The 11,943-nt window shown below is 36.6% G+C and overlaps 1 pseudogene; it reads right to left on the bottom strand.

Annotated features, from left to right (window-relative positions):
* Nucleotides 1-3,278: 3,278 nt before the first annotated feature.
* Nucleotides 3,279-4,572, bottom strand: LOC114029865 (annotated as a pseudogene).
* Nucleotides 4,573-11,943: the final 7,371 nt, after the last annotated feature.

Here is an 11,943-nt window from a genome sequence, read left to right as displayed (position 1 = left end):
GGTAAGTAAAGAAGCATTTATTAATCAATTACTATGAGCCAGGCACTGTGCTAAATGCTAGAGATACAAATAAAATAATACTAATAAAACAAGATAATATTGTTGTTCAAGGAGCTTATATTCCAATATGAGAAGATAACACATAATAAAGAATTGAAAAGAGGGTGAAAGAAAAAAGAGAATATTCCTACACAGAGTCAGCCCAGAGAGTCAGAAGCACAGATCCTTCACAGAGAGTGAAGGATAAATGATTGAGTGCTTCCCCAAAATGAAGGCCTTGGGAAGAACTTACCTTGGGAGAAAAGAGCTAAAGCATAGGGAAGTTTCAGAGGGATAAGGAAATTGAGATACGATGGTAGAAGTCTGGAAAAACAGAAGCACAGAATTGCAAAGAAAGTATAGTTTGTTAATAGAGAGAGTTTTATTTGAGAAGGAAGGACTTGACAACAATGCAAAAAAAAGGCATCAATAAAACCTATACTAAAAAAAAAAGGAAGAAATAGGTGTAACTTGGGTTTGTCTGGGAGGTGACCTGAGAGGACTTTAGAGCACATCCAGATTGCCTACACGGGGTGGTCTCTACATCCCCTACCATGCATAGAGTCTCCTTTGATTAGCTGCCTTCATCTTTAAAACTAGCCAGACTGAGACCTTCCCTTTCATTAAAGCATTCTTCCTCTGTTTCTTCTTTCACCCTGGCTCTGAGAATTAGGACTGGGTGTATTTGTTTCTGTTCTGTGTGGTTTGGCCTACCCAGTTTCTAGGTGCCATTTAGTGATGCCCACTAGGCCTGGGAGTTTGAGCCATGGTGACCTTCAGACAGGATTCTAGGTGAGGAGGTGGAGCTAGCTAGCCTGGTGGGAAAGTCTTTCCCAGAGAAACAAGGGTGCCTGGATTTCAAGCCCAAGTGTTGATTTGGACTAAGAACTGGGGCTGTCTGCTCATAGGAACTGAACTAATGAACCTATAGTTGTTAATCTAATCCTCTTCCCCTCTCCAGAGACTAAGGTAGTGCAAGGGGTGAGTTTAATTAATTCCTACATGTTGGAGGACTAAGTGTGTGTTTGTGACAATAGCTTTTGAAGTAAATATTATTTATAGAAGCCAATTAGACTTCTAGTGGCTAAATGGAACTAGGATAAGGGGGAATGCCTCCTACAATTGGGCAAACGAGATTGGTGAGGTCTGGAACTATTTGTAGAGAGCCCTGGCACCTCAAAATCCCTTAAGGGTACTAGAGAATTCTTGGGGGGAGTGAAATCTAATCTTTTGGCCTTTGAGGCAGAAAAACTCACACTAGTCAGCAGGCAGAGCAATCCTCATGTATCTACATTTTAAAAAATAAATGTATCATCTCTTTAGTTTTATAGAGAAAGAAGGAAAGGGAGAAAAGAAGAAAGGTAAATCAAAAGTTATCCTTGATGTCAGTTCTTTTAGGAAGCAGGCTGGTTTTGGAGTTTTCAACAGGTAAAGGATAGGTCCTTGTGAAAAAAGGTCTTCATTGCTCTTTTTTTCCTTAGACAAAACATACAAAAATACACTAAATGATCAGTGATTGATTAGCCTCGCAGAAGGTAACAGGAGCTTTTTTCTCATCAATGAAATGCCATTAAAACTTAAACATATTCTTTCCCAGAAACTTTGGCTCTATTGCCATCTTAAAAATAAAAACAAAAAACAAAAACAAAAACCTCCTATTCTTCAACAAAGCATTTGCCCAAAATTGATAGCATCCAATTTTAATCTGTATTCATGTTTAATATTTGGTGAGCAGAGCAGATGGAGGTCATTACTTTTACAGCAGGTGATAACACATTTGGATATTGGAGAATGATTAGTTGCTAGGCTATGCTTGTTAGCATTCAGACTTTTCAGTTAAAATTACATTTGCATATTTTCACCTATTGCATATTTAGGGTGGCACACATTTCTTTGTTGTTTGTTGTTGTTATTTGTTTGTTTGTTTTTCCCAACTAATACCATGATCACATTTGAACATTCTTTCCCCCAGAATTTTCCTCAAGCTTTTTTGTTTTTTTCATGTATTTTAAAATGTAGTTCATGTTATTCCATTATCATTACATTTTGTTACATTATCCTTTAGTGAAAAGCATTGCTATTCCTTTATTTTGATTTGATAAATCTTTTTATGTTTAAAAAACCCTTTATTTTTGTTTAAAGTAACTTTTTGAAACTTTCACATGCAAATATGAAATCCTCACTTCTAAGACAAGATACAAAGGGTCAAAGAATGGTTCAAGAAGCCATCACACCTCTCTTTGGATAGCAATCATTTGTCATTCTGACTGTTCTAATATATCATATTTCACACCTGTTGTTTTCCTACACAAAAAGCCATAGTTCATACCATTCCATATTTACAAATCACAGCTCGTGGTACAGATATCACACCACAAAGACAAAGATACAGTGTAAGGTCAATTATCAAATGTTTCTTAAACAAAAGTACAATTCTGAAATTTGTCACAGATCCAGTTCTTTTTGAAAAAAAAATTATCTTAGGAAGCACTGAGACAACTAAGAATGGCTAAAATTAGTTTTAATTAATTGCTCAAAGTTGTTCAATAGCCTTTTCAAATAAAAGGGCACAAACACTGAATAAAACTGTCTAGGATGGAATATGTCAGCAGCTCAGTGACTGCACAGTTTTCACAATGATGCTTCCCAAGAAATCACCAATAAGACACCATCTTCCATCCTGCACTTCTGGTCTGCAGCTGCTTGTCTATGATTATAATAGACCACACAATCACACGTGACTAAAAGTTCACTGACTGAGAACATTTGGAAGGCAAGGCCCTGCTTAGTGGAATTTCATTTTCCCATCATTAGTGCTCCAAATAAGATTCTCTATCACTTACCAGCTCTGTCAAACTAGGCCTCAGAAAGGCCTGTTGAGAAGCAAACACACACGACCTAATACCATGATACTTCTTTGAGGGGCACTAACAGTGCTGTATAGCTATCATTTCATGGACCCTCACAACACCTTTGTGAGGTAGTTAGAGCACTAGACAAGTATCACTACTGTACAATATGAGTAAATCAATCTTGGTTTGGGAATGACGGGTCCTGTTTCCCATGCCAAGAAAAACTTTGTGTAGCTTTTTCTAAAAGCAGCTTCTTTTATCACTATTATCACCATTTATAAAAAAGTAGACCTCACTTTACTCTCACTCTCACTGCAGCCCCCACCACTCTTTATATTTCAAAATTCCAGCTGGTGCCCACTTAACTCAGAGCTGGGACAGCAACGCTCACAATACTTGGGCATCTAGTCTGTGTACTTCTTTGACCACAAGATCAATGTTGATAATTGGGTTGAAGTACAGGGCCCAATAAAATAAACATTTGCAAATAAGATGAGGAATAATAGGCCAAAAATGGCCACACCAAGTCCCTATGTTGATACTTTTCAAAAATGGCAGTTTTCAATTCATTCCTTGACCAAATCCACCAAAAGGAAAATAACTCCAGAACAGAGAGCAACATGGTATTAACAATTAGAAACTTGATGTCCAGTAGTACACATCAAGTCAATCCCAAGCAAATTGAGCAATCAATTGATATGGAAGGAAAGAATATTTAACAAGGAATTCTCTCCACCACTTCCAAGTGGGCTCTTTGAAGTCAAGAAACTTTACGACGAAATCCTCTTTTTCTTGGACAGGGCATATGGAATGGATGAAAGGTAAGAAGGTTTCTGCATAATCAAACAACTCCAGATAAACCATGTTGAGTCTTGGGGAGCCCTTGAGGGCATGCAATAGGAATAATGTCTTGCCTGGTTTGACAGACTTGTATTCCCAAAGATTCTGTGGGGGTTTTGCTCCTAAAGTTTTGACATGCTCCAGTTCCATTATGATGGCTTTTCTGTGGCTACTATTCTCTATGTTATATAGAGCCTTTGAAAAGCCATCTGTCAACGTTAAAAGTAATCTGTCATTAATGCTTTCAGATAAAAATCTTTCTCTATAAAGGGAGGCCCAAGGGCCCAGTTGCTTTAGCCAGAAGATGACTTCTTCAGTGTCCATTTTGCAACACGTTTATGAAGGAGCAGGTCATGCTCTGATTCTCCTCTGTTCCAGTGATATACAAGTAGAACTACCGCAACATCAGTTAAACTTGTCAGTACTCCAGAAACAAATCCCCCTCCTCTTTGAGGATTTGCTCACCTCTCATTTGGAGCTACAGAAATCTGATCATCCCTGTTATTTATGAAAGGCTATAGTACTCTAGACTGGTGAATGTTCTGGTGAATGTCTTCTAATCTCAATTTGATAGCATCAGGAAATAACTTTTCAATGACATCTCTGAGCAGGATATTTACTTTAGGAAAATCTTCCTATTTCTCTCGGCACTCTGAACGTTCCCTTTTCTCTGAGGAAACCTAGCAGAGAGTCAGGCAATGTCAACTGCAGGCACAGTTCAAGGTGATGGGATTCACCAGGATGTCATAACAGCAGTGGCAAAAAAATTCACTAACAGAAATTTGACAACTTCTTCTTCAGAGCTCGTCATGTTGTGTGCAATTAGATATACATCTTCCATTTTCTTTCTAGATTTAGTACTCCGTATTTCAGACTCTTAAAAACTGCAAGGCATAATTAAATCGTGCTGTACTGGAGCCAGCCCCACACAGACCCGAGCATCAATTCCAACACTCTTGGCAGTGCAGCTCTACCTGACTCCCAGCCCCAGTGGCCAAGACAAATCTTTCTTTATGAGTATATGACTGCAGAATGACCATTGTGTGATTATTCTTTTATTAATAATTTTGATTAAATTTAATTTCCTTGAGAAACAGGCAAAACCCATCTTTGCGCAATTTCCTAGAACAATGCAGGAAATTCAGAAGACAAAGAAAGGGATCCTGAAGTCTTGGCCTTTTAATCTTGAACTACATGGCCTTCAGTAAGGAAGGAGCCTAAAGTTTTGTGGGTTTTTTTCCCTTTAAAAGATATGAAGCCAAAACTACATTTTAAGATCAAAGTCATCTATGACATTTAATTTGTTATAGGCAAATGAATCAGAGCCAGGAAAGAAAAACCAAGGGCTGTGGAAAGGGAAAGAGAGTTTTGGAAGATGGGATTAATAAAAATATTGGACATTTAGTTGAGAAAACTATGAGAAATCTATTTGAGAAAATCCAAGAATCAGAGGAAAAGAAAACAAATCTTTGGAGGGCAGAAAATGGAAAGATACATTGCTTTTTGTGGTGGTGGTGGTGGTTTCTTCATCCAGGAAGCCAGAGAGCAAAGGAAGGACTTTTTTAGATCCACAGTCAGGTGTGAAAAACCCCTTGGGAAAGGAAGGGCAGAGAAGGAAATGTTTGCCAAAGTCCTTGGGCTTCTATACTCAAGATTAAGTAAAAAAGCAGATTCCCAAAGGACTGTGACTAGCAACTTTTCTGACCCAATACCATCAGATAGATGCTAATGTAATCAAATATCTTGATGATAAAAATGAAATTATCAACTTTAATTGTTGCTGTTTGTCATTCCTTCTTGAAAAGGACCATGGCATCAGGGAGGTGATGACATGACAAGCAAGTGAATTGGATTTAAGTGAGAGAGGATTATGCAAAGTCACCAACATCACTTTCTTCTCCTGAGCCATCTGGGTCTAGTGACCAGCTATAAATCAGAACAACTGGAGATGGCCCAGGTGCAAGCCTTTTTAAGATAAGGTCTTTAACAGGTCTTAGTTTGACTGAGGCAAAGCCCATTCAGTGAGTAAGGCTTAATAAGAATCAAGGAAAATAATGGCCTCTTTACCTAGTTAATTTTTTAAAAAAATAAAAATCATCTATATATTATTTAATTTTATATTTTATGTATTTAGATGTAAATTTATATATATGTATATGTGTATAAATATATGATATTTTACCTTATATTTAATATTCCTCCCAAAACTCACTTGGTCGCTAGGAGACACTGGCTATCCTACCCTCATCAGTCTCCTAATTTTCTACTACCCTCTCCAAGCAAACTTTGTACCACTCTCTTTTAGCTCTATTCAACTCCAATGGAAAGTTGGCTAGGGCACCCCAGTTAATGTGGATGTGGTTTGACTATTCTCTTTTGTAGAAAATAAGAATGCCTTTCTTAAGCTGATATCTTAGTGTTCTGTGTTAATTTTTCAACACAGTAGTATAGAAAGGAGAAAGCCTGTTAAATGTCTCATCTCTCCTTGCACCACAAGTAAAAATAAAGCTGGTTGGTAAGATAACCAGAACAAGGGGTTGGCAGTGAGAATTCTATAGAGATTAGGAGTTATTTGAGATCTGGTTCTTGTCAGTGAAAAAGAAAAATGAGCAATTAGTGTCTAGTAGTTATGACATAATGGAAGCTTATCTAGGTTTATCTAGTTTATTTAAGAATACCCACCAAAGGGATTGGAGTCATTAAATGGGATTCCATGGAAACTTTAAAAAGTTTTCCTTAACCTCAGAACGACATAAAATGTAGAAAACAATCTAAAACATAAAAAAAGTGATTGCATATTTGAAAGTTAAAACTTTGTTTAAAAAATTCAAAGAAAAACCATGTGAAGGAGTGGAAGAAAGTGATAAATTGGGCCCAATAAGATTCAAAGAAGAGCAGGGAGTATTAGCTAAGAAACAGGAAAGAAAAAAAAGCAAAAGTACTGGGAAAGAAAGGAAATGAAATAGAAGAGATAAAAGCTAAAAGATGGCTAAAGAGGGGCAAGGGAAATGTATTAACCATCTTTTTTTTTTTAAATTACCTAGTATTTAGGCCATAGGTAAGAAAACATTCATTAATTTGACTGCATATTTTAATGATGAGAGACAGCAAGATGCAGTAAATGGCCTTCAAGGAAGACATGAATTCTAGTACTTCCTCTGAAATGTCGTGGCTGTGTAATCATGGTCCTGTCACTTAACTTCTTAATGCTCCAGGCAGTTCTCTCAAAGTATTGATTATTATTAATTGCTTATCTGACTTATCAGGTGCGTTTCCTCACAGGGAGTTCCCCATACTGATGAAATCACAGGCCTAGATCCTCACAAAATGTTACAATTATATTTTATGTATTTTATAATTATTAGTCACTGGAGTTTCAGAGTGTATTAATTTCATTAAAGAACAGTGTGTTGATTACTACTGCAGAAACTGAACTTTATAAACTCTTTCCAAACTTAGAGACATATTTAATCATCTAAAAGGTCACCTCTCCAATTTATTAATTTATTCTTCAGTCTGATTTCCTTCTTTGATAATTCCATAGAAAGACATTCTACTAGGAATGTTTTGGCCCAAATACAACACTTGAAAATTAATTCATCAGAACTATTCAGCAAAGTATCACTCCCATATAGATGACTTGTAGAGTGAGTGCAAAAAGTATAACATTTGCTTTAAATGACCTTGAGCTATTGTCTATTATGTTAAAGTCAATCACATGCATTGTCCTAGGGGTCACCCCATGGGTTCAATTAGAGGTGCTCATTAAAGAGAAATAGTCATTTGCCAACATGTAAAGATAAGATTATACTATACTGTATGCCCTCTCTGATTTGATTTAGTTCTTAATCTACATTTATAAGTAGAAAAGAAGCAATCAATTTTAACTCAAACTTTTCTGTTCATTCAGAAAACCTAATAACTAAGTTCTAGGATAGATAACCTTTTAATGAGTGACAACTCATGGAATATATACATACACATGTACACACACAAACACACTCACATATATATACACATGGACAGCATATACACACAAATACATATATACATATGTGTACATCTGTGTGCATGTATATTTATATACATGCACGCTTATATTTTTACATATCTACACATATACATATCATCTAGATATGTAGACATAAGTGTACATATATGTATATATGTAGATATGAGTATATCTATTTACATACAAAGGAAGTACCTTATCTGTACTGTTTTTACTTGATGAATTTGATGAAAATTTTAGGTTCCATATTACTGTACACTTTAGAAATTGTACATCAAGTAGATGAACATAATGCTTCAGTAAATTTAAACTTTGAAACTCAAGTTCTTTAAGTTGATGGTTAACCTCTAAAAATGAAAACAAATGCTAATAGTAAGAAATAACTCAAGTTGTCAGAGATTTGGGAAGCCTGCCCAGAAATAAAAGACTCTTTATGTGGTGCAAGAAGCTTTTGAATCTATTGACATGGCCTTTCCACACCCACCCCTCCCCCCCCCCCCTCTCTAATACTTGCATGCTCTGTTAGTATTCATGGAAGCCCTCGCTGATTTCTTGTCAGTGTCAGAGTTCTGCCCAGCTATTTCCCACGATGACAGAACATTCTCCCAATAGCAATGTTTATTTTTCTAGTAACTATTAGTCTGACATGCCTTCAGACTTACACTTTTCCACCTAGGCTTAGACAACCAAATGAATATGTTAAAATTATATATTAACAAGCCAATTGTCAGGATTATTGAAACCACCACTGGGGGAGGAAAAAGAAAGGTATATTGTTTATAAACAAATATATTCCGTTTGTGCATTTGGGAGAAGAGGGGATAAAAATATGATGATTCATGCATCATTTGTTACTTACTGAGCAAAGCTGTGAGAGATGGATAGCTAAATAATTAAATCATAATATGTCCACAAATGAGAGATTCGTGACAATTCAGCGGTACAAAGAATTTATTTTCTATCTTTCAAATTACAGAATTCTCAATATTTTCTTTTCATTTGGATTTATTTCATCATTTTCTTATAACATAAAAATCAATTTTGTATATAGAAAATATACTTGTCAGACACCCTCTGTAGGAGCACCATAGATGGTTTTAATTGCATATGACTGGTTCATACAGGTATTTACAAAATAGGTTAAAGTAGATACAAGGAAATTTGTTGGGAGAAGCACTAACAACTCTGAGGATAAGGAAAGACTTTGTGAAAGAAAGCAAATTTTTAATAAAGAATGATTTCCTGGCATAGGGGCTATCCTCTGCAAAGACACAAAGATGGCAGATGAAATGGCTCGTGAAAATGAGAAAGGTGTGTTTGACTGTACTGCAGTGATGAGTAATACATAAAGAAGTTGGGAAAGCAGACTGGGGTCAGATTGTGAAGGACTTTAAAGGCTAACAAAGGAGCATACATTTTTTCAGAGATACAAGTTTACTTCATATTGACTCCCTTCCAGAGTTTATTGAATAGGGCAGTGACATGATCAGATATGTATTTTCTTTTATGCTAGTGGAAATATCCAGATTTCCGATCATTTTCTTGCACCCTATACATTTAGTTACTATTCCTGGCATCCTGTCCACTCACAGAATCTCTTATTGTAGAAATTTTTGTGGTTATCTAGTTCAATATCCAGGACATATAGGAGGCTTCTCTCCAATATTTCTAAGGAGTGGTTATCAATCCACTGTTTAAGTGAATGTGGTGATAAAGAACTCACTACTTCCTAAAGTAGTCTTGTGATTTTCTCACAACTGTAATTGCTCATTAACTATTTCTTCCTCTATACTGAATCAAAATCTGATTCTCTGAAACTGCCTCTATCTTCTGGAATCACATATATCACCAATACCATAAATTTTATTTTCCTTCCTCATGATAATTCACATATATGAAGAATGTAACTATATATTCCCTATGTTTTCTCTTTTTCTAGGCTAAAATATAATGCACACTCTATTCAGTTGATGATCTTTGATTTATAATTATTTCATCATATTCACTATTGTACTCTGGATAAAAACCACCATAAACATTCTTGTTAAAAGTCATGAAATACACGTGTAATATATTTGAATAGTCCTCTAGACTACCTGTAGAGACAACAGTTTTATTATTGACTTATAAAATGGCTCAAAAAAGCCCAAATCTAGTCTCAAATACTTTTGTTTTACATTGGTGACACATTCTTCATTTCTTGTTAGGAACCTGGCTTTCCTGTCTTCTACTATGAACCCTTCTGAGATAAGACAGGCATGTTCTACTTTTCCCCAGCTCCTGTCTTATTCTGAAAGGCCATCACAGGAGAAATAAATCACAATCAGAGTGGAGACTGATTTATTGACTCCTCTGCTTGGCCATGAAGTGGTCAATAAGCCCTTGTTTGAGATGATGTATGATGTGATGTACATTTATTTATTTTCTAAGCTAGAGCTTACTTCCTGTTAATTAGTAATAGGAAGATTTGTTGATTTATATGCCTATCTGGCTACCTAGAAGAAAGTGTGGCGGATGTCATCTCACCTCATCTGTCTCAAGATCATTACATGTGTTGGACAAAGTCCTAAAACAGCATGGTATTAAAGGTAGTTCAGGATAGGGGTAACTTGGAAATTGATCTGTCACCAGTGCAACAAGTCCTTCTAGACTTGTGGAGGGGGATATTCTTGTGCAGGACACTACTTGTCCCAGTAAAATAAGCAAAAGAGTATACTCATTTTAGTGCAGCTTCCTGCATCTCATTAGGCATACATGATGTCAATGAATACTTGGTATGCTTCATTGATGTCCAAAGCAAACTAAGCTGATTGGAGTTGTCCATTCAGGGTTAGTGGGGCCAGTCTATAAAGTTACAGTACCCTCACATACATACTCTTGGACTGGTAAGCATAAGTCTTCTCCATGTTGTCATTTCCATTTCCTTAAAATTCAGACCAGAGCATTTACTGGCTGACTCATCAGGCTGAAACTCCCAGTCTAATAACCTGTCAGAAAAAAATGAATTAGTATGTTCTGGCGCTTAGCAATCTCTGCTACTGTGTCTAAATGCTCACCATCATCCTTTTAACAATGTGTTCTAGAGTTTTCTAGGATTTGAATTAGTATTCACTGGCTTTCAAAAATCAGGAATTTTGCCAGATTTTAGGCCTGTGACACTTTTCCCATTCCCTAAGATTTTTCAAAGTTTAATAAAATTTATATCATTAGTGGGGGATGGGGGGGAGGGGATTACAGGATATCATTGCACCATACCTAGGAACTGAATTGTGAGGCTAGGCTGTTGTATTATCACCATCTCTCCCATTGTATTAGGTTTCAACTCCTGATTAACATTTTCTATTCTATCTGTCTCAATCCAAGGGTTGATTCATAGATGATAGAAGCAAAATAGTAGCTGAGTAATCATTCTACCTCTGTGTTCTTGATTATCCTTAGGCCAATGGTTTCATGTACCTCTTATATGCTTCATTTAATCTTCCTTTTTCTCCCATGAAGCTCAAAAACACAAATAACATATCCTTGCTATTCATCACCAAAGCTAAACTTCAGTTTAGCTCGTTCTCAGCTTACCTCTCTTCAGACTATTCATACAGGTCTCTGCTACCCTAAGTTACCTGTCCTTGCTTCTGTGCTGTATAAATATATTAAAATATAAACGGTTCAGTGAATATTTTTTATATACAAATCATTGACTTTAGATAGCTCTCTGTCCTTTCCCTATCATTGAAATCATTTACGTTTGTGTGGTCAGAATTTCTTTTTTAATAATTTATTGAAGATGACAGAGAGAAACCAGGAAGTTGCCTGAGCTTTCCCCAGTTTCCCACACAAACAACATTAAATCAAGCCTCTAAACATATTCTGGAGCAACAGAACGCACAAAATGAGAGGGAGAAAATATTTTCTAGCTTGAGATAACTTAGAAGGACTTCAGGAAAGATCTGTCTCATGGGTAAAAGGGGAGTGCAGCCCAGTGCAGCCAGTGTCCAGGCAAGCCTGCAGGAGGCTGTTAGCCACAGCACAGATCAGCAACCAAGGCCCCTCGTTCCAGGCTCAGCAGTCCAGCAGTGAGGCCTCCAGACGTATCACAGAACGCAAATTGCAAGCCCTGGAACCCCATCACGACAGGCACAACTAGGGTAGGCCATCCCCAATTCAGTGGACAAGCCACAAGCATCTGAGGCCCCAGTGTGGAAA

Source organism: Vombatus ursinus, unplaced genomic scaffold (assembly GCF_900497805.2).
Source record: "Vombatus ursinus unplaced genomic scaffold, bare-nosed wombat genome assembly UNPS02014942.1, whole genome shotgun sequence".
Lineage (NCBI taxonomy): Eukaryota > Metazoa > Chordata > Mammalia > Diprotodontia > Vombatidae > Vombatus > Vombatus ursinus.
Note: the sequence above shows the minus strand (reverse complement) of the source record. Positions and strands in the feature narration are given on the sequence as shown.